Source organism: Cherax quadricarinatus, chromosome 3, assembly GCF_038502225.1.
Source record: "Cherax quadricarinatus isolate ZL_2023a chromosome 3, ASM3850222v1, whole genome shotgun sequence".
NCBI lineage: Eukaryota > Metazoa > Arthropoda > Malacostraca > Decapoda > Parastacidae > Cherax > Cherax quadricarinatus.
The window spans coordinates 67,144,043-67,171,949 of record NC_091294.1 but is presented as its reverse complement, the minus strand read 5'-3'; positions in this window follow the sequence as shown (position 1 = coordinate 67,171,949).

The following is a 27,907-nucleotide window of genomic DNA, read 5'->3' as shown; positions in this document are numbered from 1 at the left end:
TACATAAGGGGGATTAACAATAGACCCCTGGCTGTCTTCAAGCTGGCACTGAACAGGTATCTAAAGTCAGCACCTGACCAGTGGAGCTGTGGTTCGTACGTCGTGTTGCGTGCGGCCAGCAGCAACAGCCTGGTTGATCAGGCCCTGATAGACCATGAGGCCTGGTCACAGACAGGGCCGCGGGGGCCTTGACCCCCGAAACCCTTTCCAGGTATTCTCCAGGTACAATACAATACTTGAATGTTACAATAGAGTACCTGAAGGTTATAAGTTATAATGCAGCACCTGGAGGCTATAATGCAGCACCTGGAGGCTATAATGCAGTAGCTGGAGGCCATAATGCAGTAGCTGGAGGCCATAATACAGTACCTGGAGGCCATAATACAGTACCTGGAGGCCATAATACAGTACCTGGAGGCTGTAATACAGTACCTGGAGGCTGTAATACAGTACCTGGAGGCTATAATACAGTACCTGGAGGCTATAATGCAGCACCTGGAGGCTACAATGCAGCACATGGAGACTATAATTCAGTACCTGGAGGCTATATTGCAGCACCTGGAGGCTATAACGCAGCACCTGGAGGCTATAATGCAGAACCTGGAGGCTATAATGCAGTACCTGGAGGCGATAATGCAGTACCTGGATGCTATAATGCAGTACCTGGAGGCTATAATACAGTACCTGGAGGCTATAATACAGTACCTGGATGCTATAATGCAGTACCTGGAGGCTATAATACAGTACCTGGAGGCTATAATACAGTACCTAGAGGCTATAATACAGTACCTGGAGGCTATAATACAGTACCTGGAGGCTATAATGCAGTACCTGGAGGCTATAATGCAGTACCTGGAGGCTATAATACAGTACCTGGAGGCTATAATACAGTACCTGGAGGCATTAATACAGTACCTGGAGGCATTAATACAGTACCTGGAGGCTATAATGCAGTACCTGGAGGCTATAATACAGTACCTGGAGGCTATAATACAGTACCTGGAGGCTATAATACAGTACCTGGAGGCTATAATACAGTAACTGGAGGCTATAATACAGTAACTGGAGGCTATAATGCAGTACCTGAAGGCTATAATACAGTACCTGGAGGCTATAATACAGTACCTGGAGGCTATAATACAGTACCTGGAGGCTATAATACAGTACCTGGAGGCTATAATGCAGTACCTGGAGGCTATAGTACAGTACCTGGAGGCTATAATGCAGCACCTGGAGGCTATAATACAGTACCTGGAGGCTATAATGCGGTACCTGGAGGCTATAATGCAGTACCTGGAGGCTATAATACAGTACCTGGAGGCTATAATGCAGTACCTGGAGGCTATAATACAGTACCTGGAGGCTATAATACAGTACCTGGAGGCTATAATGCAGTACCTGGAGGCTATAATGCAGTACCTGGAGGCTATAATGCAGTACCTGGAGGCTATAATACAGTACCTGGAGGCTACAATACAGTACCTGGAGGCTATTATGCAGTACCTGGAGGCTATAATACAGTACCTGGAGGCTACAATACAGTACCTGGAGGCTATAATGCAGTACCTGGAGGCTATAATGCAGTACCTGGAGGCTATAATACAGTACTTGGAGGCTATAATACAGAACCTGGAGGATATAATGCAGTACCTGGAGGCTGTAATGCAGTACCTGGAGACTGTAATGCAGTACCTGGAGATTGTAATGCAGTACCTGGAGGCTGTAATACAGTACCTGTAGGCTATAATGCAGTACCTGGAGGCTATAATGCAGTATCTGGAGGCTACAATACAGTACCTGGAGGCTATAATACAGTACCTGGAGGCTATAATGCAGTACCTGAAGGCTATAATACAGTACCTGGAGGATATAATGCAGTACCTGGAGGCTGTAATGCAGTACCTGGAGGCTGTAATGCAGTACCTGGAGGCTGTAATGCAGTACCTGGAGGCTGTAATGCAGTACCTGGAGGCTGTAATGCAGTACCTGGAGGCTGTAATGCAGTACCTGGAGGCTGTGATACAGTACATGGAGGCTGTAATACAGTACCTGGAGGCTGTAATACATACCTGAAGGCTGTAATGCAGTACCTGGAGGCTATAATACAGAACCTGGAGGCTATAATACAGTACCTGGAGGCTATAATACAGTACCTGGAGGATATAATGCAATACCTGGAGGCTGTAATGCAGTACCTGGAGGCTGTAATGCAGTACCTGGAGGCTGTAATACAGTACCTGGAGGCTATAATACACTACCTGGAGGCTATAATGCAGTACCTGGAGGCTATATTGCAGTACCTGGAGGCTATAATGCAGTACCTGGAGGCTATAATGCAGTACCTGGAGGCTATAATGCAGTACCTGGAGGCTATAATGCAGTACCTGGAGGCTATAAAGCAGTACCTGGAGGCTATAATGCAGTACCTAGAGGCTATAATGCAGTACCTGGAGGCTATAATGCAGTACCTGGAGGCTATAATGCAGTACCTGGAGGCTATAATGCAATATCTGGAGGCTATAATACAGCACCTGGAGGCTATAATGCAGTACCTGGAGGCTACAATGCAGTACCTGGAGGCTACAATGCAGTACCTGGAGGCTAAAATGCAGTACCTGGAGGCTAAAATGCAGTACCTGGAGGCTAAAATGCGGTACCTGGAGGCTAAAATGCGGTACCTGGAGGCTATAATACAGCACCTGGAAACTACAATGCGGTACCTGGAGGCTATAATGCAGTACCTGGAGGCTATAATACAGTACCTGGAGGCTACAATACAGTACCTGGAGGCTATAATGCAGTACCTGGAGGCTATAATACAGTACCTGGAGGCTATAATGCAGTACCTGGAGGCTATAATGCAGTACCTGGAGGCTATAATACAGTACCTGGAGGCTATAATACAGTACCTGGAGGCTATAATGCAGTACCTGGAGGCTATATTTCAGTACCTGGAGGCTATAATGCAGTACCTGGAGGCTATAATGCAGTACCTGGAGGCTATAATGCAGTACCTGGAGGCTATAAAGCAGTACCTGAAGGCTATAAAGCAGTACCTGGAGGCTATAATGCAGTACCTAGAGGCTATAATGCAGTACCTGGAGGCTATAATGCAGTACCTGGAGGCTATAATGCAGTACCTGGAGGCTATAGTGCAGTACCTGGAGGCTATAATGCAATATCTGGAGGCTATAATACAGCACCTGGAGGCTATAATGCAGTACCTGGAGGCTACAATGCAGTACCTGGAAACTACAATGCAGTACCTGGAGGCTAAAATGCAGTAGCTGGAGGCTAAAATGCAGTACCTGGAGGCTATAATGCAATATCTGGAGGGTATAATACAGTACCTGGAGGCTATAATGCAATACCTGGAGGCCATAATACAGTACTCCTGACACACACTCGTTCTTGTCTACCGACTTTTTTAATGTTCTAATTCTTCCTCTCCATTAATACTCTTAATTTTGTCTATAATCTCTCGTTTCTGCCTGATTTACCACCAGTTTCATCCAGTCGGTAAATTATAAGAAACCTTTTTCTTTCTCCTTCACATTCCTTTACTTGGAGATTACCCTCGTATGTTACTACCAGTTTCCTTGCTGTTATTTCACCTCTGGTGTTCCCAGTGACTGTCATCATCTGTGTGCTGGTTTAGTTAGTTAAAGATTAGCCGGTATTCTCCTGGCCCGGGCCTTTTCCAAGTGGTGGCCCGGCCTTGGCTCCCTCTTTAGGGAGTGTCTGAGACCTAAGTCTCCCATGGGAGGAGGCACAAGTACCTCCTATGTGTGCGGGTATTATCTCCATCATCTCTTCGTAATTCATTCTGGGTTTTCCCGTCATCATCATCCCCTTTTTTTCTCTCCCTGTCATTTTCTCCAGATCCTCCTTTATCCGTACTTGTGCGCGCATTTGTGTGTACTCACTTATTTGTGGTTGCAGGGGTCGAGTCATGGCTCCTGGCCCCGCCTCTTCGCTGACTGCTACTAGGTCCTCTCTCTCCCTGCTCCAAGAACTTTATCATAATTCTTCTTAAAGCTGTGTATGGATTCTGCCTCCACTACATCACTCTCCAGATTGTTCCACTTCCTGACAACTTTATGGCTGAAGAAATGCTTTCTAACATCCCTGTGTATTTACCGATTTGTACTCGCCTATTTGTGGTTGCAGGGGTCGAGTCATGGCTCCTGGCCCCGCCTCTTCGCTGACTGCTACTAGGTCCTCTCTCTCCCTGCTCCATGAGCTTTATCAAACCTCGTCTTAAAAAAAAACTATGTATGGTTTCCGTCTACACTAAGCCACTTTCTAGGTTTGTGTGTGTGTGTGTACTCACCTAGTTGAGGTTGCGGGGGTCGAGTCCGAGCTCCTGGCCCCGCCTCTTCACTGATCGCTACTAGGTCACTCTCCCCGAGCCGTGAGCTTTATCATACCTCTGCTTAAAGCTATGTATGGATCCTGCCTCCACTACATCGCTTCCCAAACTATTCCACTTACTGACTACTCTGTGGCTGAAGAAATACTTCCTAACATCCCTGTGATTCATCTGTGTCTTTAGCTTCCAACTGTGTCCCCTTGTTGCTGTGTCCAAACTCTGGAACATCCTGTCTTTGTCCACCTTGTCAATTCCCCTCAGTATTTTGTATGTCGTTATCATGTCCCCCCTATCTCTCCTGTCCTCCAGTGTCGTCAGGTTGATTTCCCTTAACCTCTCCTCGTAGGACATACCTCTTAGCTCTGGGACTAGTCTTGTTGCAAACCTTTGCACTTTCTCTAGTTTCTTTACGTGCTTGGCTAGGTGTGGGTTCCAAACTGGTGCCGCATACTCCAATATGGGCCTAACGTATACGGTGTACAGGGTCCTGAACGATTCCTTATTAAGATGTCGGAATGCTGTTCTGAGGTTTGCTAGGCGCCCATATGCTGCAGCAGTTATTTGGTTGATGTGCGCTTCAGGAGATGTGCCTGGTGTTATACTCACCCCAAGATCTTTTTCCTTGAGTGAGGTTTGTAGTCTCTGACCCCCTAGACTGTACTCCGTCTGCGGCCTTCTTTGCCCTTCCCCAATCTTCATGACTTTGCACTTGGTGGGATTGAACTCCAGGAGCCAATTGCTGGACCAGGTCTGCAGCCTGTCCAGATCCCTTTGTAGTTCTGCCTGGTCTTCGATCGAGTGTATTCTTCTCATCAACTTCACGTCATCTGCAAACAGGGACACCTCAGAGTCTATTCCTTCCGTCATGTCGTTCACAAATACCAGAAACAGCACTGGTCCTAGGACTGACCCCTGCGGGACCCCGCTGGTCACAGGTGCCCACTCTGACACCTCGCCACGTACCATGACTCGCTGCTGTCTTCCTGACAAGTATTCCCTGATCCATTGTAGTGCCTTCCCTGTTATCCCTGCTTGGTCCTCCAGTTTTTGCACCAATCTCTTGTGGGGAACTGTGTCAAACGCCTTCTTGCAGTCCAAGAAAATGCAATCCACCCACCCCTCTCTCTCTTGTCTTACTGCTGTCACCATGTCATAGAACTCCAGTAGGTTTGTGACACAGGATTTCCCGTCCCTGAAACCATGCTGGCTGCTGTTGATGAGATCATTCCTTTCTAGGTGAGTCAAAGAAAGTATTTCTTCGGTCATAGAGTTGTCAAGAAGTGGAAGAGTCTGGAAGGTGACGTAGTGGAGGCAGGATCCATGCACAATTTTAAGATGAGGTAAGATAAAGCTCATGGAATAGTGAGAGAGAACCTAGTAGTGTGTGTGTGTGTGTGTGTGTGTGTGTGTGTGTGTGTGTGTGTGTGTATTCACTAATTGTACTCAATTGTGGTTGCAGTAATCGAGTCACAGCTCCTGGCCCCGCTTCTTCTCTGGTCGCTACTAGGTTCTCTCTCACTATTCCATGAGCTTTATCTTACCTCATCTTAAAATTGTGCATGGATCCTGCCTCCACTACGTCACCTTCCAGACTCTTCCACTTCTTGACAACTCTATGACCGAAGAAATACTTTCTTTGACTCATCTAAGTCTTCAGCTTCCAATTGTGACCCCTTGTTGCTGTGTCCCATCTCCAGAACATCCTGTCTTTCTCCACCTTGTCAGTTCCTCTCAATATTTTATATGTCGTTATCAAATCCTCTTCTATCCCTCCTGTTCTCCAGTATTGTCAGGTCGATTTCCCCTTAACCTTTCTTCATAGGACATTTCCCTAAGCTCTGGGACTAGTCATGTTGCAAATCTTTGCACTTTCTCTAATTTTTTGACGTGCTTGACCATGTGTGGGTTCCAAACTGGTGATGCATACTCCAGTATGGGCCTGACGTATATGGTGTACAGAGTCTTGAACGATTCCTCACTAAGGTGTCGGAACTATACTCACCCCTAGATCCTTTTCCTTGAGTAAGGTTTGCAGTCTTTGTCCCCCCCTAGTCTGTACTCTGCGGTCTTCTTTGCCCTTCCCAATCTTCATGACTTTAAGAACATAAGGAACACGACTGCAGTAACTAGTGATATGGTTCTCAGACAAATAGAGAAATTAAAACCTAACAAATCCCCAGGCCTTGATGAACTGTTTGCAAGGGTGTTAAGGGAATGTAAAGAGGAACTTAGCATGCATTTGGCTAATCTTTTCAACATATCACTGCAAACTAGCATAGTGCCTGATAAATGGAAAATGGCAAATGTAATACCTATTTACAAGGCAGGAGACAGGTCCTTAGCTTCGAACTATAGACCAATAAGCCTTGATGAAATTAAGACACATGTGCAACATCTGGGTATCTTTATTGTAGACGTTTCGCCATTCAGTGGCTTTATCAATACAAATTCCAGGACACAACTCGAAGACAGTAGAACTATATACGGAAGATGAATTTGTATTGATAAAGCCACTGGATGGCGAAACGTCTACAATAAAGATACCCAGATGTTGCACATATGTCTTAATTTCATCTTGTCGGTATTGTATACCATTCTTGCACACCAATAAGCCTTACCTCCACAGTGGGAAAATTTATGGGATCAATAATTGCCGAAGCAATTCGTTGCCATCTCAAAAGGCACAAATTGATTAATGAATCTCAGCACGGTGTTACAAAGGGGCGTTTCTGTCTTACGAATTTACTGACTTTCTTCACTAAGGTATTTGAGGATGTAGATCATGGTATTGAATATGATATTGTGTATATGGACTTCAGTAAGGCTTTCGATAGAGTTCCACATCAGAGGCTTTTGAGGAAACTTAAGGCACACGGAATAAGAGGAGAAATTTTTTCCTGGGTAGAGGCATGGTTGACGAATAGGCAGCAGAGTGTTTGCATGAATGGGGAGAAATCAGAATGGGGGTACGTCACAAGCTGTGTTCCACAGGGGTCAGCGTTGGGCCCGTTGTTGTCCACAGTCTACATAAAAGACATAGATGAGGGAATAAAAAGCGACTTAAGTAAATTTGCTGATGACACCAAAATAGGCCGTCCAATTCATTCTAATGAGAACATTAGAGCACTCCAGGATGATTTGAATAAACTCATGCAGTGGTCGGAGAAGTGGCAGCTGCAGTTTAATATTGACAAATGAAAAGTTCTAAATGTTGAACAGGAAAATAATCATGCCACATATAAAAATAAATAATGTAGATCTTAATACTACGGATTACGAAAAGGATCTAGGAGTTCTGGTTAGCAGTAACCTAAAACCAAGACAACAGTGCATTAGTGTTCGCAATAAAGCTAACAGAATCCTAGGCTTCATAGCAAGAAGTATAAATAATAGAAGTCCTCAGGTTGTTCTTCAACTCTGTATATTCTTGGTTAGGCCTCATTTAGACTATGCTGCTCAGTTCTGGTCACCGTATTACAGGATAGATATAAATGCTCTGGAAAACGTACAGAGGAGGATGACAAAGTTGATCCCATGTAACAAAGATCTTTCCTATGAGGATAGACTGAGGGCCCTGAATCTGCACTCTCTAGAAAGGCGTAGAATTATGACTGAGGTGTATAAAAGGAAAACAGGAATTAATAAAGGGGATGTAAATAGCATGCTAAAAATATCAAACAGACAGGACTCGCAACAATGGATTTAAATTGGAAAAATTCATATTCAGGAAGGATATAGGAAAGCACTGCTTTGGTAATAGAGTTGTGGATGAGTGGAACAAACTCCTGAGTACCGTCATAGACGCTAAGACGTTGTGTAGTTTTAAAAATAGGTTGGATAAATACATGAGTGGGTGTGGGTGGGTGTGAGTTGGACCTGACTAGCTACTAGGTCGGATATAGTGCTCCTCCCTTAAGTGACGAGTCTGACCTCACTAGGTCAAGGCATTGCCTTAAGCCGGTGGGAAGAATTGGAGCTGCCCCACATAGACCAGTAGGCCTGTTGCAATGTTCCTTCTTTCTTATGTTCTAATGAGGGCAAATATTCTACTAGTGGGATGGATCTGTGAAAGACCTGCCTAGTATGGGCCAACAGGCCTGCTGCAATGTTCCTCCTTTATGTTCTTATAAGAACATAAGAACATAAGAACGAAGGAACACTGCAGAAGGCCTACTGGCCCATGCGAGGCAGGTCCAAGTCTCCTACCGGCTTAAGCCAATGCACCCAACCTAGTCAGGTCAGGTCACATTGACTTAAGGGAGGAACACGGCAACCGACCTGGTAGCACAAGCTATCAGGTCTAACTCACACCCACCCACATCCACTCATGTATTTATCCAACCTATTTTTAAAACTACACAACGTTCTGGCCTCTATAACTGTACTTGGGAGTTTGTTCCACTCATCCACAACTCTATTACCAAACCAGTACTTTCCTATATCCTTCCTGAATCTGAATTTTTCCAACTTGAAACCATTGCTGCGAGTCCTGTCTAGGCTAGATATTTTCAACACACTATTTACATCCCCTTTATTTATTCCTGTCTTCCATTTATACACCTCAATTATATCCCCCCTAATTCTACGTCTTTCTAGAGAGTGCAGATTCAGGGCCCTTAGTCTATCTTCATAGGGAAGGTTTCTGATACATGGGATCAACTTTGTCATCCTCCTTTGTACATTTTCCTGAGCATTTATATCCATTCTGTAATACGGTGACCAAAACTGTGCAGCATAATCTAAATGAGGCCTAACCAAGGATGTATAGAGTTGAAGAACAACCTGAGGACTCCTATTATTTATGCTTCTTGATATGAAGCCAAGGATTCTATTAGCTTTATTGCGAACACTTATGCACTGTTGTCTTGGTTTCAGATTACTGCTAACCAGAACTCCTAAATCTTTTTCGCAATCCGTAATATTAAGATCTACATTATTTAGTTTATGTGGCATGGTTATAGTCCTGTCCAACATTTAAAACTTTGCATTTGTCTATATTAAACTGCATCTGCCACTTCTCCGACCACTGCATCAGTCTATTCAAATCTTCCAGGAGTGCTCTAATGTCCTCGTCAGAATGAATTCGACGGCCTATTTTGGTGTCATCGGCAAACTTGCCGATGTCGCTCTTTATGCCCTCATCTATGTCGTTTATGTAGATTGTGAACAGCAGGGGGCCCAACACTGACCCCTGTGGAACACCGCTCGTGACGCTTCCCCACTCTGATTTCTCCCCATTTATGTAAACTCTCTGCTGCCTATTTGTCAACCATGCCTCTATCCAGGAAAAAATTTCTCCTCCTATTCCATGTGCCTTAATTTTCCTCAATAGTCTCTGATGTGGGACCCTGTCAAAAGCCTTACGGAAGTCCATATATACAATATCATATTCATTACCATGATCTACCTTCTCAAATACCTCAGTGAAAAAAGTTAATAAATTCCCAAGACAGGAACGCCCTTTAGTAAAACCATGCTGAGATTCGTTGATTAATTTATGCTTTTCAAGGTGGCTACGAACTGCCTCGGCAATTATTGATTCTATAAATTTTCCCACTATAGAGGTTAGGCTTATTGGTCTATAGTTCGAAGCTAAGGACCTGCCACCTGCTTTAAAAATAGGTATCACATTTGCCATTTTCCACTTATCTGGCACCATGCCAGTTTGTAGTGATATGTTGAAAAGATTAGCCAAAGGTTTGCTAAGCTCCTCTTTACATTCCTTTAGAACCCTTGCATACAGTTCATCAGGGCCTGGGGATTTGTTAGGTTTTAATTTATCTATTTGCCTAAGGACCATGTCACTTGTGACCCTAATCGTGCACAGTTTATTATCGTCCTGTTCTACATAATTTATCATTACTGGAATATCGCTGGTATCCTCCTGTGTAAAAACTGAGAGGAAGTTTGTGTTAAAAATTCTACACATTTCCTTATCACTGTCAGTGAGCTGACCCGAGGAACTTTTGAGTGGGCCTATCTTGTCCCTGATCTTACTTCTGTATACCTGAAAGAATCCTTTTGGGTTAGTCTTCGATTCTCTTGCAACTTTAACCTCAATCTCTTTTTGCTTTTCTAATTCCCTTTTTTATTTCTCTCTTTAACTGAATATATCGATTTCTTAACTGCCCCTCTCCTCTTTTGATTTGCCTATATATGCCTCTCTTTTGACCAATCAGATATTTTAATCTATTGTTCATCCATTTAGGATCATTTTTGTTTGATCTGATTTCCCTATTTGGAACATAATTTGACTGAGCAGCTAGAACTATGCCCTGGAAAGCATCATATCGGCAACCATCACCACCTACCTGACCCTTAGTCAGGTCATTCCAGTTCAGCCCACCTAAGTAATTTTTCAGTCCTATGAAATCAGCCAAGCGAAAGTCAGGGACGGAGACTTGATTGCCATTATTAGGGGAATTCCATGATATATTAAAACTGAGTGATTTGTGATCACTTTCCCCAAGCTCATCATTAACCTCAAGATTATTAATTAGTGTTTCCCTACTGGCAAGAACCAAGTCAAGGAGGTTATTTCCCCTAGTTGGCTCTGTCACAAACTGTTTTAAAAAACAATCCTGGATCGTATCAAGAAAGTCACCTGACTCTAAATTTCCTGTCAAATTGCTCCAGTCAATCTGTCTATAGTTGAAATCTCCCATTAGCACAACATTTTCGTATGTAGATGCCTTACGAATTTCGTCCCATAGAAGTTTACTGCACTCCCTATCAAGATTTGGGGCCCTGTAAATCACACCCAAAATTAGTTTTTCTCGGCCCTCGAGAAGCTGTAACCAAACAGATTCAGTGGCTAACGCTTCTACTTTTATATCTTGTCTAACACAACAATTTAAATTGTCTCTGACATACATCGCTACTCCACCACCCTTCCTGTTGACCCTGTCAGTGTGGAATAATTTATAGCCTTGTATGTGACATTCAGAGGGCATCTCTCTATCTTTCAGATTGAGCCAGGACTCTGTTATAGCAATAATATCTATGTTTCCTGCACTTGCAATTAATCTTAGCTCATCTATCTTATTTCTTACACTCCTGCTATTAGTATAGTAAACCTTAAGGGAGCTAGTCCCTTGCTGTCCTCTGCTGTCCCCCTTTGTTTGCTGACCTGATCTATTGTCTTTATTTATAACTTCATGCTGAATGCCTTTTATACATTTACTGTTTCCAACCCTAGTGTTGCAACCTGCTTGTTTCCCACACACACCCATACCTCTATCTTCTATCAGTTTAAAATCATAGGCATTTCACCAATGGCCTTCTCAATTGAGTTTGCAAGTGCTACCACCCCAGCCCCAGAGAGATGTACCCCATCCCTTGCATACATATCATGCTTGCCATAAAAGTTGTTCCAGTTGTCAATGAATGGGATTGCAAGTTCCTTGCAGTATCTGTCTAGCCAGCAATTTACACCAATTGCCCTAGACAACCATTCATTTCCTACTCCCCTTCTAGGCAAGATGCTACATATGATTGGGACCCCTCCCTTAGACTTAATGAAATCTATAGCTGACCTGTACTTACCTAGCAGCTCTTCTCTCCTACCCTTCCCAATATCATTTCCACCAGCACTGAGACAAATAATGGGCTTGTTCCCATTACCTGACATGATATTATCCAGCCTGTTAACTATGTCCCCAACACCAGCTCCAGGGAAGCACACACTATCTCTCATCTTATTTCTATTACAAAAAGCACGATCAATATATCTTACCTGAGAGTCACCAACCACAAGAATGCGTTTACCTCTGTTAGCAGGGGCAGTAGTACCCTTACCTTCACTGGCCACTGAAGTACATTCATCCTGAAGAACAGAGAAGCGATTTCCTACCTTCAGATCTTCACTCTTAACTTTCCTTATTCTGGTTCTCCTCCCATTACTGGTTACCACTCGCCACTTAAAGCAGGTGCTGGACTGCACCTCACTGCTGGTAGCCGTTGCTACCTCCCCACCTACAGCCTCCTCACAGCGAGAGACAGACTGCACCTCACTGCTAGAAGCCTCATTCCCCACAACTCCAGCCACCTCACACTCTCTCCCAGACCCATTGAGGTGGACCTTCAGCCTCCTAATCTCCTCCTGGAGGAGCAAGACCCCCTCCTTCAACTCTCCAACCTCAATTTTTAAAACACTGCAGAAGCAAGCCATGCTTAGTAACTGTCCACGCTAATCCCTAAAGCAGCTCAGGGTCTGTGACCTCACGTGACGACTGACCACTGAACACTGACTGACCACCGGCTTAAGCCAATGCCTTGACCTAGTGAGGTCAGACACGTCACTTATGGGAAGATCAGTACATCCGACCTAGTAGCACAAGCTAGTCAGGTTCATCTCACACCCACCCACACCCACTCATGTATTTATCCAACGTATTTTTAAAACTACACAACGTTTTAGCCTGAATAACTGTACTCGGGAGTTTGTTCCACTCATCCACAACTCTATTACCAAAGCAGTGCTTTCCTATATCCTTCCTTTGCATTTGGTGGGGTTAAATTCCAGGGGTCAGTTGCTGGACCAGGGTTGCAGCCTCTCCTGGTCGCTTTGTAGTCCTGCCTGATCCTCGTCCGATTTAATTCTTCTCATTAACTTCACAACATCTGCAAAGAGGGACACTTCTGAGTCTATCCTTTCCCTCATGTCACTCACATATGCCAGAAACAGGAGCGGTCCTAGGATTGACCCCCTGTGGAACCCCACTCTTCACAGGTGCCCGCTCTGACACTTCGTCACATACTATGACTCTTTGCTGCCTCCCTGTCAGATATCCTGTGATCCATTGCAGTGCCTTTTCTGTTATGCATGCCTCATCCTCTAGCTTTTGCACTAATCTCTTTTGTGGAACTGTGTCGACAGTCTTCTTGCATTCCAAGAAAATACAATCTACCCACCTCTCTCTCTCTCTTTCTCTTGTCTTACTTTCATTATCTTGTCATAAAACTCCAGAAGGTTTGTGACACAGGATTTCCCTTCCCTGAAACCATACTGGTTGTCGTGTATAAGCTTCTTTCTTTTAAGGTACTCCACCACTCTCCTCCTGATAATCTTCTCTATGACTTTGCATACTATACCAGTCAGTGACACTGGTCTGTAGTTAAATGCCTCATGTGTATCTTTCTTCAAAATTGGGACTACATTTGCCGTCTTCCACACCTCAGGAAGTTGCTCAGTTTCATTGGATGTTTTGAAGACTATTGTTAGTGGCACACACAGCTCCTCTGCTCCCTCTCTAATTACCCACAGAGAGATGCCAGGTCCCAGCGCCTTTGAGGTATCTAGATCACTTAGCAGCATCTTCACCTTCTCCACGGTTATGTATATATCGTCTAGCACTTGGTGTATCCTTTGTTGGTGTACCCCACAATTCCGGCTTTCCGGAGTCCTTCCTCTCTTCTCGGTCGTTTCTTGTGAACTCCCCTCCTACCTCCCTCAGCCTGATTACCTGGTCCTAGACTTGTTTTCCTGCTGATGTGGCTACACAACAGCTTCGGATCAGACTTGGCTTTCGATACTATGTCATTATCGTATTGTAGATAAATGTTTCAGAAAACCGACAGGTTGATAAATTAGACACATGTGCAACACTTGGGTATCTTTAATGATACCCAAGTGATGCTCACGTTTTCGTATTGCCGCTGGGCCTCCCTCCTTACTTGTGCATATTCGTTACTGGCTCTTCGACTAATTTCTTTATTTTCTTGGGTTCTTCTGTACTTTCTCCATTCTCTAGTGCACTTAGTTTTTGCTTCTCTACACCTCTGGGTGAACCAAGGGCTCGTTCTAGTCCTCCCACTATTTCTGTTGCCCTTGGGAATGAACTTCTCTGCCTCCTTGCATTTTGTTGTCATGTAGTCCATCACTTCGCTTACTAATTTTCTCACCAATTCTCTTTCCCACTGAACGTCTTGTAGGAAATTTCTCATTCCTGTGTAGTCCCCTCTTTTACTGTTTGGCTTCACCCATCCTTCTCCTGCTTCCCTCTCAACATGTAACTTTACTATGTATGTATTCAATGCTCAGAACCACGTGATCACTATCTCCAAGGGGCCTTTTGTGTGTGATGTCTTCATTGTCTGAACTGCTCAAGGTGAATACAAGGTCCAGTTTTGCTGGTTCATCCTCTCCTCTTTCTCTCTCTGGTAGTGTCCCTAACATGTTGATGCATGAGCTTTTCCAGTACCACATCCATCATCTTGGCTCTCCATGTTTCTGGTCCCCCATGTGGCTCCAAGTTTTCCCAATGTTCTTGTGATTGAAATCACCCATAACTAGTAACTTTGCCAAACCCATGTGAGCCCTTCTGGCCACTTCAGCTAGTGTGTCTACCATTACTCTGTTGCTCTCTTCATATTCTTCTCTTGGCCTCTTGCCATTCTGTGGCAGGTTGTACATTACCGCAGTTACCACCTTAGGGCCCCCAGACTGAATTGTTCCTACTATATAGTCCATTTTGACCATTCTGTTCATTCCTTAAATTCCCTCAAGTCCCCACTAGTTCTTCATGAGCAGCACAACTCCTCCACCCCCCTCTGCTTTTTCTATCTTTCCTCAGGATATAATATCCAGATGGAAAGATTGCATCTGTAATCATCCCGGCGAGTTTCATTTCTGTGAGGCCTATGATGTCTGGAGACGTCTCCTTGATTCTTTCATGCCACTCCTCTCATTTAATTGTCCACTTTTGTGCACCAAACTGTCAACTTCTTTTCAAATACTGTAGTCTGAGGTATAATATGTGGTTGGGGAAGTGGAAGACCTGGCATGGCACTATGGGGGTTGTTGTGAAGGCAGAGTTTGTGGTGTGGGTGGGGCTGTGAGTACATTATGTGGGTTTTGGGTTAGTGTGCTTGGTTGCAGCAGGATTGTCAGTGTTGAGGGCCTTCTGTAGGTGGCTCTGAGGGAGGTATTTGCTCTTCCTCCTGAGTCTGGGTTCTCCTGCCCATCTCCATCCTTGCATCTTTGTACTCTCACTGTCTTCTTGTGTTCTGTTGCAGTCGAGATACACCCGCCAGAACGATGTCGATGTGTCCCTTAATGTCATGCTTTTTTCTGCAGGATTCTGGTTTGTGCCGTTTCTGACTTGAAAATCATTTTGATTGGTCAGTTTCTTTTCCTTATGAACCCTCCTAATCTCAGAAAATTTGCCAACTGAGTCATGTCATCTGCTATTGCTTTCATGATACTTTCAATCACTTTTTTCTCCCCCTGTCATCTTACTTTGTAGGTCTCCCCTTCGACTTCCTGGAGCCCACGAACAAAGACTAACCTCTCCCTTTCATCCTCCTGCTACATTTCCCTTTGTATCACCTCATCCAATTTAATTGCCTCCATTGAAACTTTCCTTTCTTTAAATCCCTCTCTGCCTGGTGTCCCTGTACCCACTGGCATGTTATTTTTCCTCCTCAGTTTTTCCTGGGCACCGCTGTGGTCTGTTAGGGCCCCTGTGTATAGCTTAACTCTTTAATTTTCTTTGGTCCTCTCGTTTATTACCAGTGTGCTCCTCATCTTTTCCCGGGCTCCTCTGTTGTCCGATAGAGCCTCTGTGTATAGGTTAACTCCATCGTTTCCTTCAGTCCCCTTAATTGTTCTGGTGTACTTCTCGCCGTTTCCCGGGCACACACTGGTCTGATAGGACCCCTGCTTACAGCTTAACTCCTTTGTTCCCTTCAGTCACCTCGTTTGCTACTGATGTACCAGTTCCTGACGTCATGAATATGCTGCTCTTTGGTTTATTAGATTGTTTCAGCTTTTTCAGTTCCTCCTCTAAACTCTGTATCCTATCTTCTGCTGCTGTGGCTTATAGTTCCCACTTCCAGCTCTCTGCAGCCATCCTCTCCTCCAATTTGTTGCTAAGCTCTTCTACCTTCCTTTCCCTTCTCATGAGCTCTGTTACCTAGTCGTCCTTCCGAGACTCATCCTCCAGTCCCCTGGGTTTCCCCCCTGCTCTCTGGCACCCATTATTTTTTTTAGTTTTCACAGAGTGAAAAAACTTGTGTATTTTGTGTGGTCGTTTGTCATGTGTGTTCACTTTGTGTATATTCACCTAATTGCTCACCTATTGTGGTTGCTGGGGTTGAGTCACAGCTCCTGGCCCCGTCTCTTCACTGTTCGCTATTCGGTCACTGTCTCTACTCCATGAACTTTATCATACCTCTTCTTAAAGTTATGTATGGATCCTGCCTCCACTATATCACTTTCCAGACTATTCCACTTCTTGACAACTCTATGACTGATGAAATACTAACATCCCTGTGACTCATCTTAGTCTTCAGCTTCCAACTGTGACCCCTTATTGCTGTGTCCTATCTCTGGAACATCCTGTCTCTGTCCACCTTGTGGATTCCTCTCAGTATTTTATATGTAGTTATCATATCTCCCCTGTCTTTCCAGTCCTCCAGTTCGTCAGGTCTTTCCTTATCCTCTCCTCCTAGGACATGCCTCGTAGCTCCGGGACTAGTCTCGTTGCAAACCTTTGCACTTTCTCTAATTTCCTGACGTGCTTAGACAGGTGTGCCTGACCAGTTTGGGCCTGACCTACACGGTGTACAGGGTTCTGAACGATTCCTTACTGAGATGACGGAATGCTATTCTTAGGTTTGCCAGGCGCCTATATGCTGCAGCAGTTATTTGGTTGATGTGCACCTCGGGAGATGTGCTCGGTATTATACTCACCCTAAGATCCTTTTCCTTGAATGTAGTTTGTAGTCTTTGGCTCCCTGTCTATGGTCTCCTTTGCCCTTTCCCAGTCTTCATGGCTTTGCACTAGTTGGGGTTGAACTCCAGGAGCTAGTTTCTGGACCAGGACTGCAGACTATCCAGATCCCTTTGTAGTCCTGCCTTGTCCTCCTCCTGTTGAATTTTCCTCTTTAACTTTACACTGTCTGCATACAGGAATACTTCTGAATCTATTCCTTCTGTCATGTCATTCACATTCACTAGAAACAGCACCGGTCCTTCGACTGACCCCTGTGGAACCCCGCTCGTCACAAGCGCCCACTCTGACACCTCGTAACGTACCATGCATGACTCGCTGTTGTCTTCTCATCAGGTATTCTCTGATCCATTGCATTGCTTTCCCTATTATCCCCTCCTGGTCCTCCAGATTTTGCACTAATCTCTTGTGTGGAACTGTGTCAAAAGCCTTCTTACAATCCAAGAAAAAGCAGTCTATCCACCCCTTTCTCTCTTTTCATGCTACTGTCACCCTGTCATAGAAATCTGGTAGGTTTGTGACACAGGATTTCCCGTCCCTGAATCCGTGCTGGTTGTCGTTGACAAGCTCATTGATTTCTATTTCCTCCACCACTCATCTCCTGATAACCTTCTCCCTGACTTTGCATACATGTCAGTGACACTAGTCTGTGTGTGTGTGTACTTACCTATTTATGGTTGCAGGGGTCGATTCATAGCTCCTGGCCCCTTTTGTGTGTGTGTGTGTGTGTGTGTGTGTGTGTGCGCGTGTGCGCGTGTAAGCCGTACTTTCCGAATAGGCCGACCTCCCTTAAAAATGATAGATAGCACTATGAAACAAAATTTCACTTTTGTCGTGTTCCTGGGAAAAAAAATAATTTCCCAATTCTTTATAACTAAACAAAATTTAAAAAAGCAGTCTTGATCCCAGAACTTTGCTTTTGTGGTCAGGACACTTCTGGAACACTTTCAAGAAAGTCTGATGTAAAACTATTATGTTCTAGGGTTTTGCTTGGCAAATATAAAAACAGGGACTCAAAACCAGCATTCAGTTCAGCTCTGGCTGCCTGAGAAGACACATCAGAAGAAGTGAAATGGCATCATGAGGCTGCAGTCATTCTCCTGATGCCTTCTGCTACATGTGTGATCAATTCATTAAGACAAGAACAAAGAAGTTCTCTGTAACAGCATCTAAAAAATGTGTGAAGCTTACAAAGCATATTTTGTCATGCCAGTTGGTGACCAAGACAAGACCTGGGCGCCTCATGTTGCTTGTGAACATTGTAAGAAAACACTGGAAGGTAAGAAAGTCATTAGTTATATGAAGGATAAAATCTTGAATAGGAACATTTTTTTTAAATGAAATTTAACAGAAACTAATTCTCTTGTTCTTTTACATGATGGTATAGAGGAGAAAAAATAGCCACGAAGTTTGGTGTTCCTAGAATATGGTGTGAACCCACTGATCACTCAACCAACTGCTACTTCTGTCTGGTGGATCCTTCCGAACACCGAACTGGGAAAAATGCACCTGCTATTTCTTACCCAGATCTCTCTTCTTCTACTGCACCAGTACCACACAGTGCTGATCTTCCTGTACCTACACCTCCAGAAAGTCAACCGTCAGAAGAAGAAAGCAGCAGATCAAAAAATGAAGAGCACAGTGAACAAGACTATGATCTCACAGATGCAGCTGTTGGGAGGAATCCTGACTACCCAAACTAAACAGACCTCCGTGACCTTATCAGAGATCTTGGTTTGGCAAAGTCAAATGCTGAGCTTTTGATTTCAAGGCTCAAGGAGTGAGACTTGGTGGACGAAAGTGTGCAAGTGACAAACCAAAGAAAGCATCACCAACATTTTTCAAGCCTCTTCAGTAATGAAGAAAGGTTGTGTTACTGTAATGATGTATCAAGCCTGTTTGATGAAATTGAAATTGCATGCAATCCAGATGAGTGGAAACTCTTCATTGACAGCTCCTCCAGAAGCCTAAAAGCTGTACTTCTGCACAATGGGAACAAGTATCCATCTCTTCCCTTGGCTCAGTCAGTGCATCTTAAGGAGGACTACAACAGTGTCAAACTCCTACTGGAAGCTTTGAACTATGATAAATATGGCTGGGAGGTTATTGGAGACCTAAAAATGGTGGCATTTTTGATGGGACTTCAAGGAGGTTTTACTAAGTTTCCCTGTTATCTCTGTCACTGGGATATTAGAAACAGCAGCACATTACCAGAGGAAGCACTGGTCTCAATGGACTGAGTTCTCAGTAGGAAGACAATATCAAACATAAACCATTGGTAGATTCTCAAAAGATTCTGTTCCCTCCATTACACATCAAACTAGAGCTAATGAAACAACTTGTTACAGCTCTTGACAAAAAGTCTGCAGCCTTCAAGTATCTTCAAGATTTCTTTCTCAAGCTATCAGAGGCAAAGGTGAAGGTTAGCATCTTCACTGGACCACAAGTCAGGAAAATCATGGAGTCCTCAGAATTTCCCTAGAAACTCACAGAGAAGGAATAGGAACCCTGGGAGAGTTTTGTTGCTGTAGCAAAGGGCTTTCTGGGCAACAACAAGGCTAATAAGCTATGGTAAAAAGGTAAAAAGTTACGGTCATCTAGATGGGCTGTAGGATGACCCTTAAGGTCCATATCCTTGATGCTCATCTTGAAAAGTTCAAGAAGAATATGGGAGCAAGGAGAGCGCTTCCACCAAGATATAATGGATTTTGAACACAGATATCAGGGATCTTATAATGAAAACATGATGCGAGGCTACATTTGGGGACTTTTTTTTTTATTATTATTCACCAGTATTCTCCCGGTCCGGGTCTTTTCCAAGTAGTGGTGACCCGGCCTTGGCTCCCTATCTGGGGAGTGTCTCGAGACTTAAGTCTCCACATTCCCCGCCCTCACGGGGCTCGTAGGAAGAAGCTAGGTCTCTGGTCTGCCATCTACCCCGCCTCAAAGGGGCTCGTGGGGATGGCAGTCTTATGAGCTGCAGATGGTAGCAAGCTCAGACCGTGTCATTTTTTGGGACTTAAACAGGAAAGTGATTTGTTGCTGTTCGCAAATCTAGAAAAACTGCTCATTTTTAACTTTGTAAATATGTTTCAGAAACTTTAAAATAAAATGTGTAAATTTTATTTTATTTATGTAAATTTTATTTATGTTTTTGTCTTACATCAAAAACTAGCAAAAATATTGAAATTTAGCCATTTGTCAAAAATTCATCCTGTAAGAAATAAAAACAAAGTTTTAAAGAAATAATGGCCATTTTTTATTGTCTTGCAATAAAAGGAGCTGGAAAATAACACTTACTTCTCAGGAACAAAAATTGTGTTACATAGTGTAATCTTTTTCATTGACAGAGATATAAATATTTATATTTTTGGATCAAACCCAACTTAGAAACCTCACCTAACTTTAACGTAATTTATATTAGCTATGTTCTGGTATATATATCGTAGGTAAATTTAAATTTAATATTACTGCGAAGCAATATATATACATAATATATATATATATATATATATAAATAAATAAGGTACCACCTCTAGAACTGTTATAGGGACCCTCATCCTCAGAGAAAAGAATAAACTTGCTTCAGGGAAAACTCAAGATTCTCCCTGAAGCTGTTTGAGAGTTTTCTCCTACTACCCCCTATATTATATATATATATATATTTTATTTAAAGACAAAATACAAAATACATTGACAAAACAGTCACAAAAATATGATACAAAGTAAAACAACATAGGTAACTCAGAGCTACATCTCGAATACTTCGTCCAGCTCCCCGGCGGTGGGCCGCGTGCCCAGAATGCTGCAGGCATTTCCTCTCTGGATCGCAACATATGCCAAACTGCGGCAGGCCATGACTCGACCCTACGAACCTTATACCGCCCCCAGAGACAGCACAATGTACACATCGCCTTACCACTTGAGCCAGTGATCCTACAAATCACTTGGATCATGATTTCATTGCTATATAGACTGCTTGTTGAGGTGGGTATTCAAACAGGATGAGGCTGAAATTATTCCTGGAGATACCACTGCCACGAGTGTCCTCGGATCACGAGAAAAACATGTAGCTCAGCTGCATGCGTAATTCTTGTAGGATCACTGGCCCAAGTGGTAAGGCGATGCGTACATTGTGCTGTCTCTGGAGGCGGTACAAGGTTCGTAGGGTCGAGTCCTGGCCTGCCGCAGTTTGGCAAATGATTTAAAATCACTTGTTTCGTGATTTCATTGATATATATATATATAAATATATATATATATATATATATATATATATATATATATATATATATATATATATATGTCGTGCCAAATATGTAAAACTGGTCAATTAGCAAGAACTCATTTAAAATTAAGTCCTTTCTAAAATTTTCTCTTATACGTTTAAAGATATATTTTTTCATTAATGTTGATGTACAAATTTATAATTTTGCACCAAAAGAATCTTAGAAAACTTACCTAACCTTATTATAACAAGAACAATTTATTTTAGCCTAACCCAACTAAATATATTTTAGATTTGTTTACAATAATTTAATACTAAACAAACACAGTGAAATATATTTTTTCCGTTAGGTTCAGAATGATTTTGGCGAAATTATTGCATACACAAATTTTCACTTGTCCTATATGGCAAGATGAGCGTTGCTATTTAAGCCAAGATCGCAAGTTCTGCCTATTCGCCACGACATTATATATATATATATATATATATATAATGTATATATATATATATATATATATATATATATATATATATATATATATATATATATATATATATATATATGCAGTAATGACAAGAAAATCATTGTTCCAGAGCAGCATTGCAACTCTGCTATTATGAAAATGCTTTTAATCTTAGGTATTTTAACATTTTCAATAATATTTTCAAATGCTTTACAAAAGAAAAAAAAGTTGGAGTTAGGTAATATTAGAAGTCATAATGATGTACTTTGATGCAATGTTTTTACTACAGCATAATGTTGCTTTATATTAACCTCAGTAATTTAAATCATTCATCTTCAAAAATTCTAATCTTACTATTAATACAGAAATATAATTTTCACATATTTCCTAGTTATTTAGTAATAATATATATATATATATATATATATATACATATATATATATATATATATATATATATAATATATATATATATATATATAACTATACATTTTAAAAATGATTTTGACTAATGCAATCTAAAGTTTGCTGCTAAATCATCAGCCAACTAGAAGTGAGAAATGCGGAGACATGACCAGTGAAGTGGTGTTTTGTGTTCGTATATGTGTTGTGTGACGTGTGTTTACACTGTGCAACACACATGTGACGTGTGTTTACACTGTGCAACACACATGTGACGTGTGTTTACACTGTGCAACACACATGTGACGTGTGTTTACACTGTGCAACACACATGTGATGTGTGTTTACACTGTGCAACACACATGTGACGTGTGTTTACACTGTGCAACACACATGTGACGTGTGTTTACACTGTGCAACACATGTGATGTGTGTTTACACTGTGCAACACATGTGATGTGTGTTTACACTGTGCAACACGTGTGATGTGTGTTTACACTGTGCAACACATGTGACGTGTGTTTACACTGTGCAACACACATGTGACGTGTGTTTACACTGTGCAACACACATGTGACGTGTGTTTACACTGTGCAACACACATGTGACGTGTGTTTACACTGCGCAACACACATGTGACGTGTGTTTACACTGCGCAACACACATGTGACGTGTGTTTACACTGTGCAACACACATGTGACGTGTGTTTACACTGTGCAACACACATGTGACGTGTGTTTACACTGTGCAACACACATGTGACGTGTGTTTACACTGTGCAACACACATGTGACGTGTGTTTACACTGTGCAACACACATGTGACGTGTGTTTACACTGTGCAACACACATGTGACGTGTGTTTACACTGTGCAACACACATGTGACGTGTGTTTACACTGTGCAACACACATGTGACGTGTGTTTACACTGTGCAACACACATGTGACGTGTGTTTACACTGTGCAACACACATGTGACGTGTGTTTACACTGTGCAACACACATGTGACGTGTTTACACTGTGCAACACACATGTGACGTGTGTTTACACTGTGCAACACACATGTGACGTGTTTACACTGTGCAACACACATGTGACGTGTGTTTACACTGTGCAACACACATGTGACGTGTGTTTACACTGTGCAACACACATGTGACGTGTGTTTACACTGTGCAACACACATGTGACGTGTGTTTACACTGTGCAACACACATGTGACGTGTGTTTACACTGTGCAACACACATGTGACGTGTGTTTACACTCTGCAACACACATGTGACGTGTGTTTACACTGTGCAACACACATGTGACGTGTGTTTACACTGTGCAACACACATGTGACGTGTGTTTACACTGTGCAACACACATGTGACGTGTGTTTGCACTGTGCAACACACATGTGACGTGTGTTTACACTGTGCAACACACATGTGACGTGTGTTTACACTGTGCAACACACATGTGACGTGTGTTTACACTGTGCAACACACATGTGACGTGTGTTTACACTGTGCAACACACATGTGACGTGTGTTTACACTGTGCAACACACATGTGACGTGTGTTTACACTGTGCAACACACATGTGACGTGTGTTTACACTGTGCAACACACATGTGACGTGTGTTTACACTGTGCAACACACATGTGATGTGTGTTTACACTGTGCAACACACATGTGATGTGTTTACACTGTGCAACACACATGTGACGTGTTTACACTGTGCAGCACACATGTGACGTGTGTTTACACTGTGCAACACACATGTGACGTGTGTTTACACTGTGCAACACACATGTGACGTGTGTTTACACTGTGCAACACACATGTGACGTGTGTTTACACTGTGCAACACACATGTGACGTGTGTTTACACTGTGCAACACACATGTGACGTGTGTTTACACTGTGCAACACACATGTGACGTGTGTTTACACTGTGCAACACACATGTGACGTGTGTTTACACTGTGCAACACACATGTGACGTGTGTTTACACTTTGCAACACACATGTGTTTACACTGTGCAACACATGTGTTTACACTGTGCAACATGTGTTTACACTGTGCAACACATATATATGTGTTTACACTGCAACACATGTGTTTACACTGCAACACATGTGTTTACACTGTGCAACTCATATATAATATGTGTTTACACTGTGCAACACATATGTGTTTACACTGTGCAACACATATATAATATGTGTTTACTCTGTGTAACACATATATGTGTTTACACTGTGCAACACATATATATGTGTTTACACTGTGCAACACATGTGTGTGTTTACACTGTGCAACACATATATGTGTTTACACCGTGCAACACATATATAATATGTGTTTACACTGTGCAACACATATATATGTGTTTACACTGTGCAACACATATATATGTGTTTACACTGTGCAACACATATATGTTTACACTGTGCAACACATATGTGTTTACACTGTGCAACACATGTGTGTGTTTACACTGTGCAACACATATATAATGTGTTTACACTGTGCAACACGTGTGTTTACACTGTGCAACACATATATAATATGTGTTTACACTGTGCAACACGTGTGTACACTGTGCAACACGTGTGTGTTTACACTGTACAACACATGTGTGTACACTATGTGTTTACACTGTGCAACACATGTGTGTGTTTACACTGTGCAACACATGTGTGTACACTGTGCAACACGTGTGTTTACACTGTGCAACACTGTGTTTACACTGTGCAACACGTGTGTACACTGTGCAACACATGTGTGTGTTTACACTGTGCAACACTGTTTACACTGTGCAACACATGTGTGTACACTGTGCAACACGTGTGTGTTTACACTGTGCAACACGTGTGTGTTTACACTGTGCAACACTGTGTTTACACTGTGCAACACTGTGTTTACACTGTGCAACACATGTGTGTACACTGTGCAACACATGTGTGTACACTGTGCAACACGTGTGTGTTTACACTGTGCAACACATGTGTGTGTTTACACTGTGCAACACATGTGTGTGTTTACACTGTGCAACACATGTGTGTGTTTACACTGTGCAACACGTGTGTGTTTACACTGTGCAACACATGTGTGTGTTTACACTGTGCAACACATGTGTGTGTTTACACTGTGCAACACATGTGTGTGTTTACACTGTGCAACACATATAATGTGTTTACACTGTGCAACACGTGTGTGTTTACACTGTGCAACACATAATATGTGTTTACACTGTGCAACACGTGTGTGTTTACACTGTGCAACACATATATGTGTTTACACTGTGCAACACATATAATATGTGTTTACACTGTGCAACACACATAATATGCGTTTACACTGTGCAACACATATAATATGTGTTTACACTGTGCAACACGTGTGTGTTTACACTGTGCAACACATATAATATGTGTTTACACTGTGCAACACATATATGTGTTTACACTGTGCAACACATATAATATGTGTTTACACTGTGCAACACATATAATATGTGTTTACACTGTGCAACACATGTGTGTGTTTACACTGTACAACACATGTGTGTACACTATGTGTTTACACTGTGCAACACATGTGTGTGTTTACACTGTGCAACACATGTGTGTACACTGTGCAACACGTGTGTTTACACTGTGCAACACTGTGTTTACACTGTGCAACACGTGTGTACACTGTGCAACACATGTGTGTGTTTACACTGTGCAACACTGTTTACACTGTGCAACACATGTGTGTACACTGTGCAACACGTGTGTGTTTACACTGTGCAACACGTGTGTGTTTACACTGTGCAACACTGTGTTTACACTGTGCAACACTGTGTTTACACTGTGCAACACATGTGTGTACACTGTGCAACACATGTGTGTACACTGTGCAACACGTGTGTGTTTACACTGTGCAACACATGTGTGTGTTTACACTGTGCAACACATGTGTGTGTTTACACTGTGCAACACATGTGTGTGTTTACACTGTGCAACACGTGTGTGTTTACACTGTGCAACACATGTGTGTGTTTACACTGTGCAACACATGTGTGTGTTTACACTGTGCAACACATGTGTGTGTTTACACTGTGCAACACATATAATATGTGTTTACACTGTGCAACACGTGTGTGTTTACACTGTGCAACACATAATATGTGTTTACACTGTGCAACACGTGTGTGTTTACACTGTGCAACACATATATGTGTTTACACTGTGCAACACATATATGTGTTTACACTGTGCAACACACATAATATGTGTTTACACTGTGCAACACATATAATATGTGTTTACACTGTGCAACACGTGTGTGTTTACACTGTGCAACACATATAATGTGTGTTTACACTGTGCAACACATATATGTGTTTACACTGTGCAACACATATAATATGTGTTTACACTGTGCAACACATATAATATGTGTTTACACTGTGCAACACATATAATATGTGTTTACACTGTGCAACACATGTGTGTGTTTACACTGTGCAACACATATGTGTGTTTACACTGTGCAACACATATATGTGTTTACACTGTGCAACACATATAATATGTGTTTACACTGTGCAACACATGTGTGTGTTTACACTGTGCAACACATATGTGTGTTTACACTGTGCAACACATATAATATGTGTTTACACTGTGCAACACATATAATATGTGTTTACACTGTGCAACACATGTGTGTGTTTACACTGTGCAACACATATAATATGTGTTTACACTGTGCAACACATGTGTGTGTTTACACTGTGCAACACATATAATATGTGTTTACACTGTGCAACACATGTGTGTGTTTACACTGTGCAACACATATAATATGTGTTTACACTGTGCAACACATGTGTGTGTTTACACTATGCAACACATATCATTCATTGATTAAATACTTTTTTTACTATTTCTTCTTTCACTATTTTACTACTACTACCGTCACTAGAGCAACCACTACTATTGCTTCTAGTACTACTAAGTTCTACATCGGGCACTTCCCAAAGTTCCCTGTATATACCCTCAGTATCCTTGTATTGTTTTCAGTGGCTTGATAAACAACCTGACGGCGATACACAACCATCTGAGTGTCTGATAATTATCAGATTTACCTAAAATATTACCGGTAATTGTATCAATTATTAAATATGAGAGTAAATATTTTTATATCTTATTTCGAATGTTAGGTAGATTCTGTTTATTTGCCATTGAAAGAGTTCTTTCTGGTGGCTAAAGAAAACAGACTCCGAAGTTTCTTGACTTGAATGAACTTAAATCTCCAAGAAAAATAGTTGTATGATGATGTGATCATCAAATACGGTGCCCCGTGGCCTGGTGCCTCTCGCTCCACGCGGCGAGGATCCGGGTTCGATTCCCGGCGAGGGTAGAAACGTCGGGCATGTTTCCTTTCACCGGTTGTCTATGTTCCCCGTCAGGAAAACGGGTACCCGGGTGTTAGTGGACTGGTGTGGGTAGCATCCCGGGAGAAAACTGACCTAATTTGGCCGAAATGCTCTGTATAACAAGCGGCTTTCTATATAGTAGTATGTCATTGGTCAGCTAGACCTGTATATCTGGTACATGTACTTGTAGAAATTATTATTATTATTAAAGATTCGCCGGTATTCTCCCGGCCCGGGCCTTTTCCAAGTGGTGGCCCGGCTTTGGCTCCCTCTTTAGGGAGT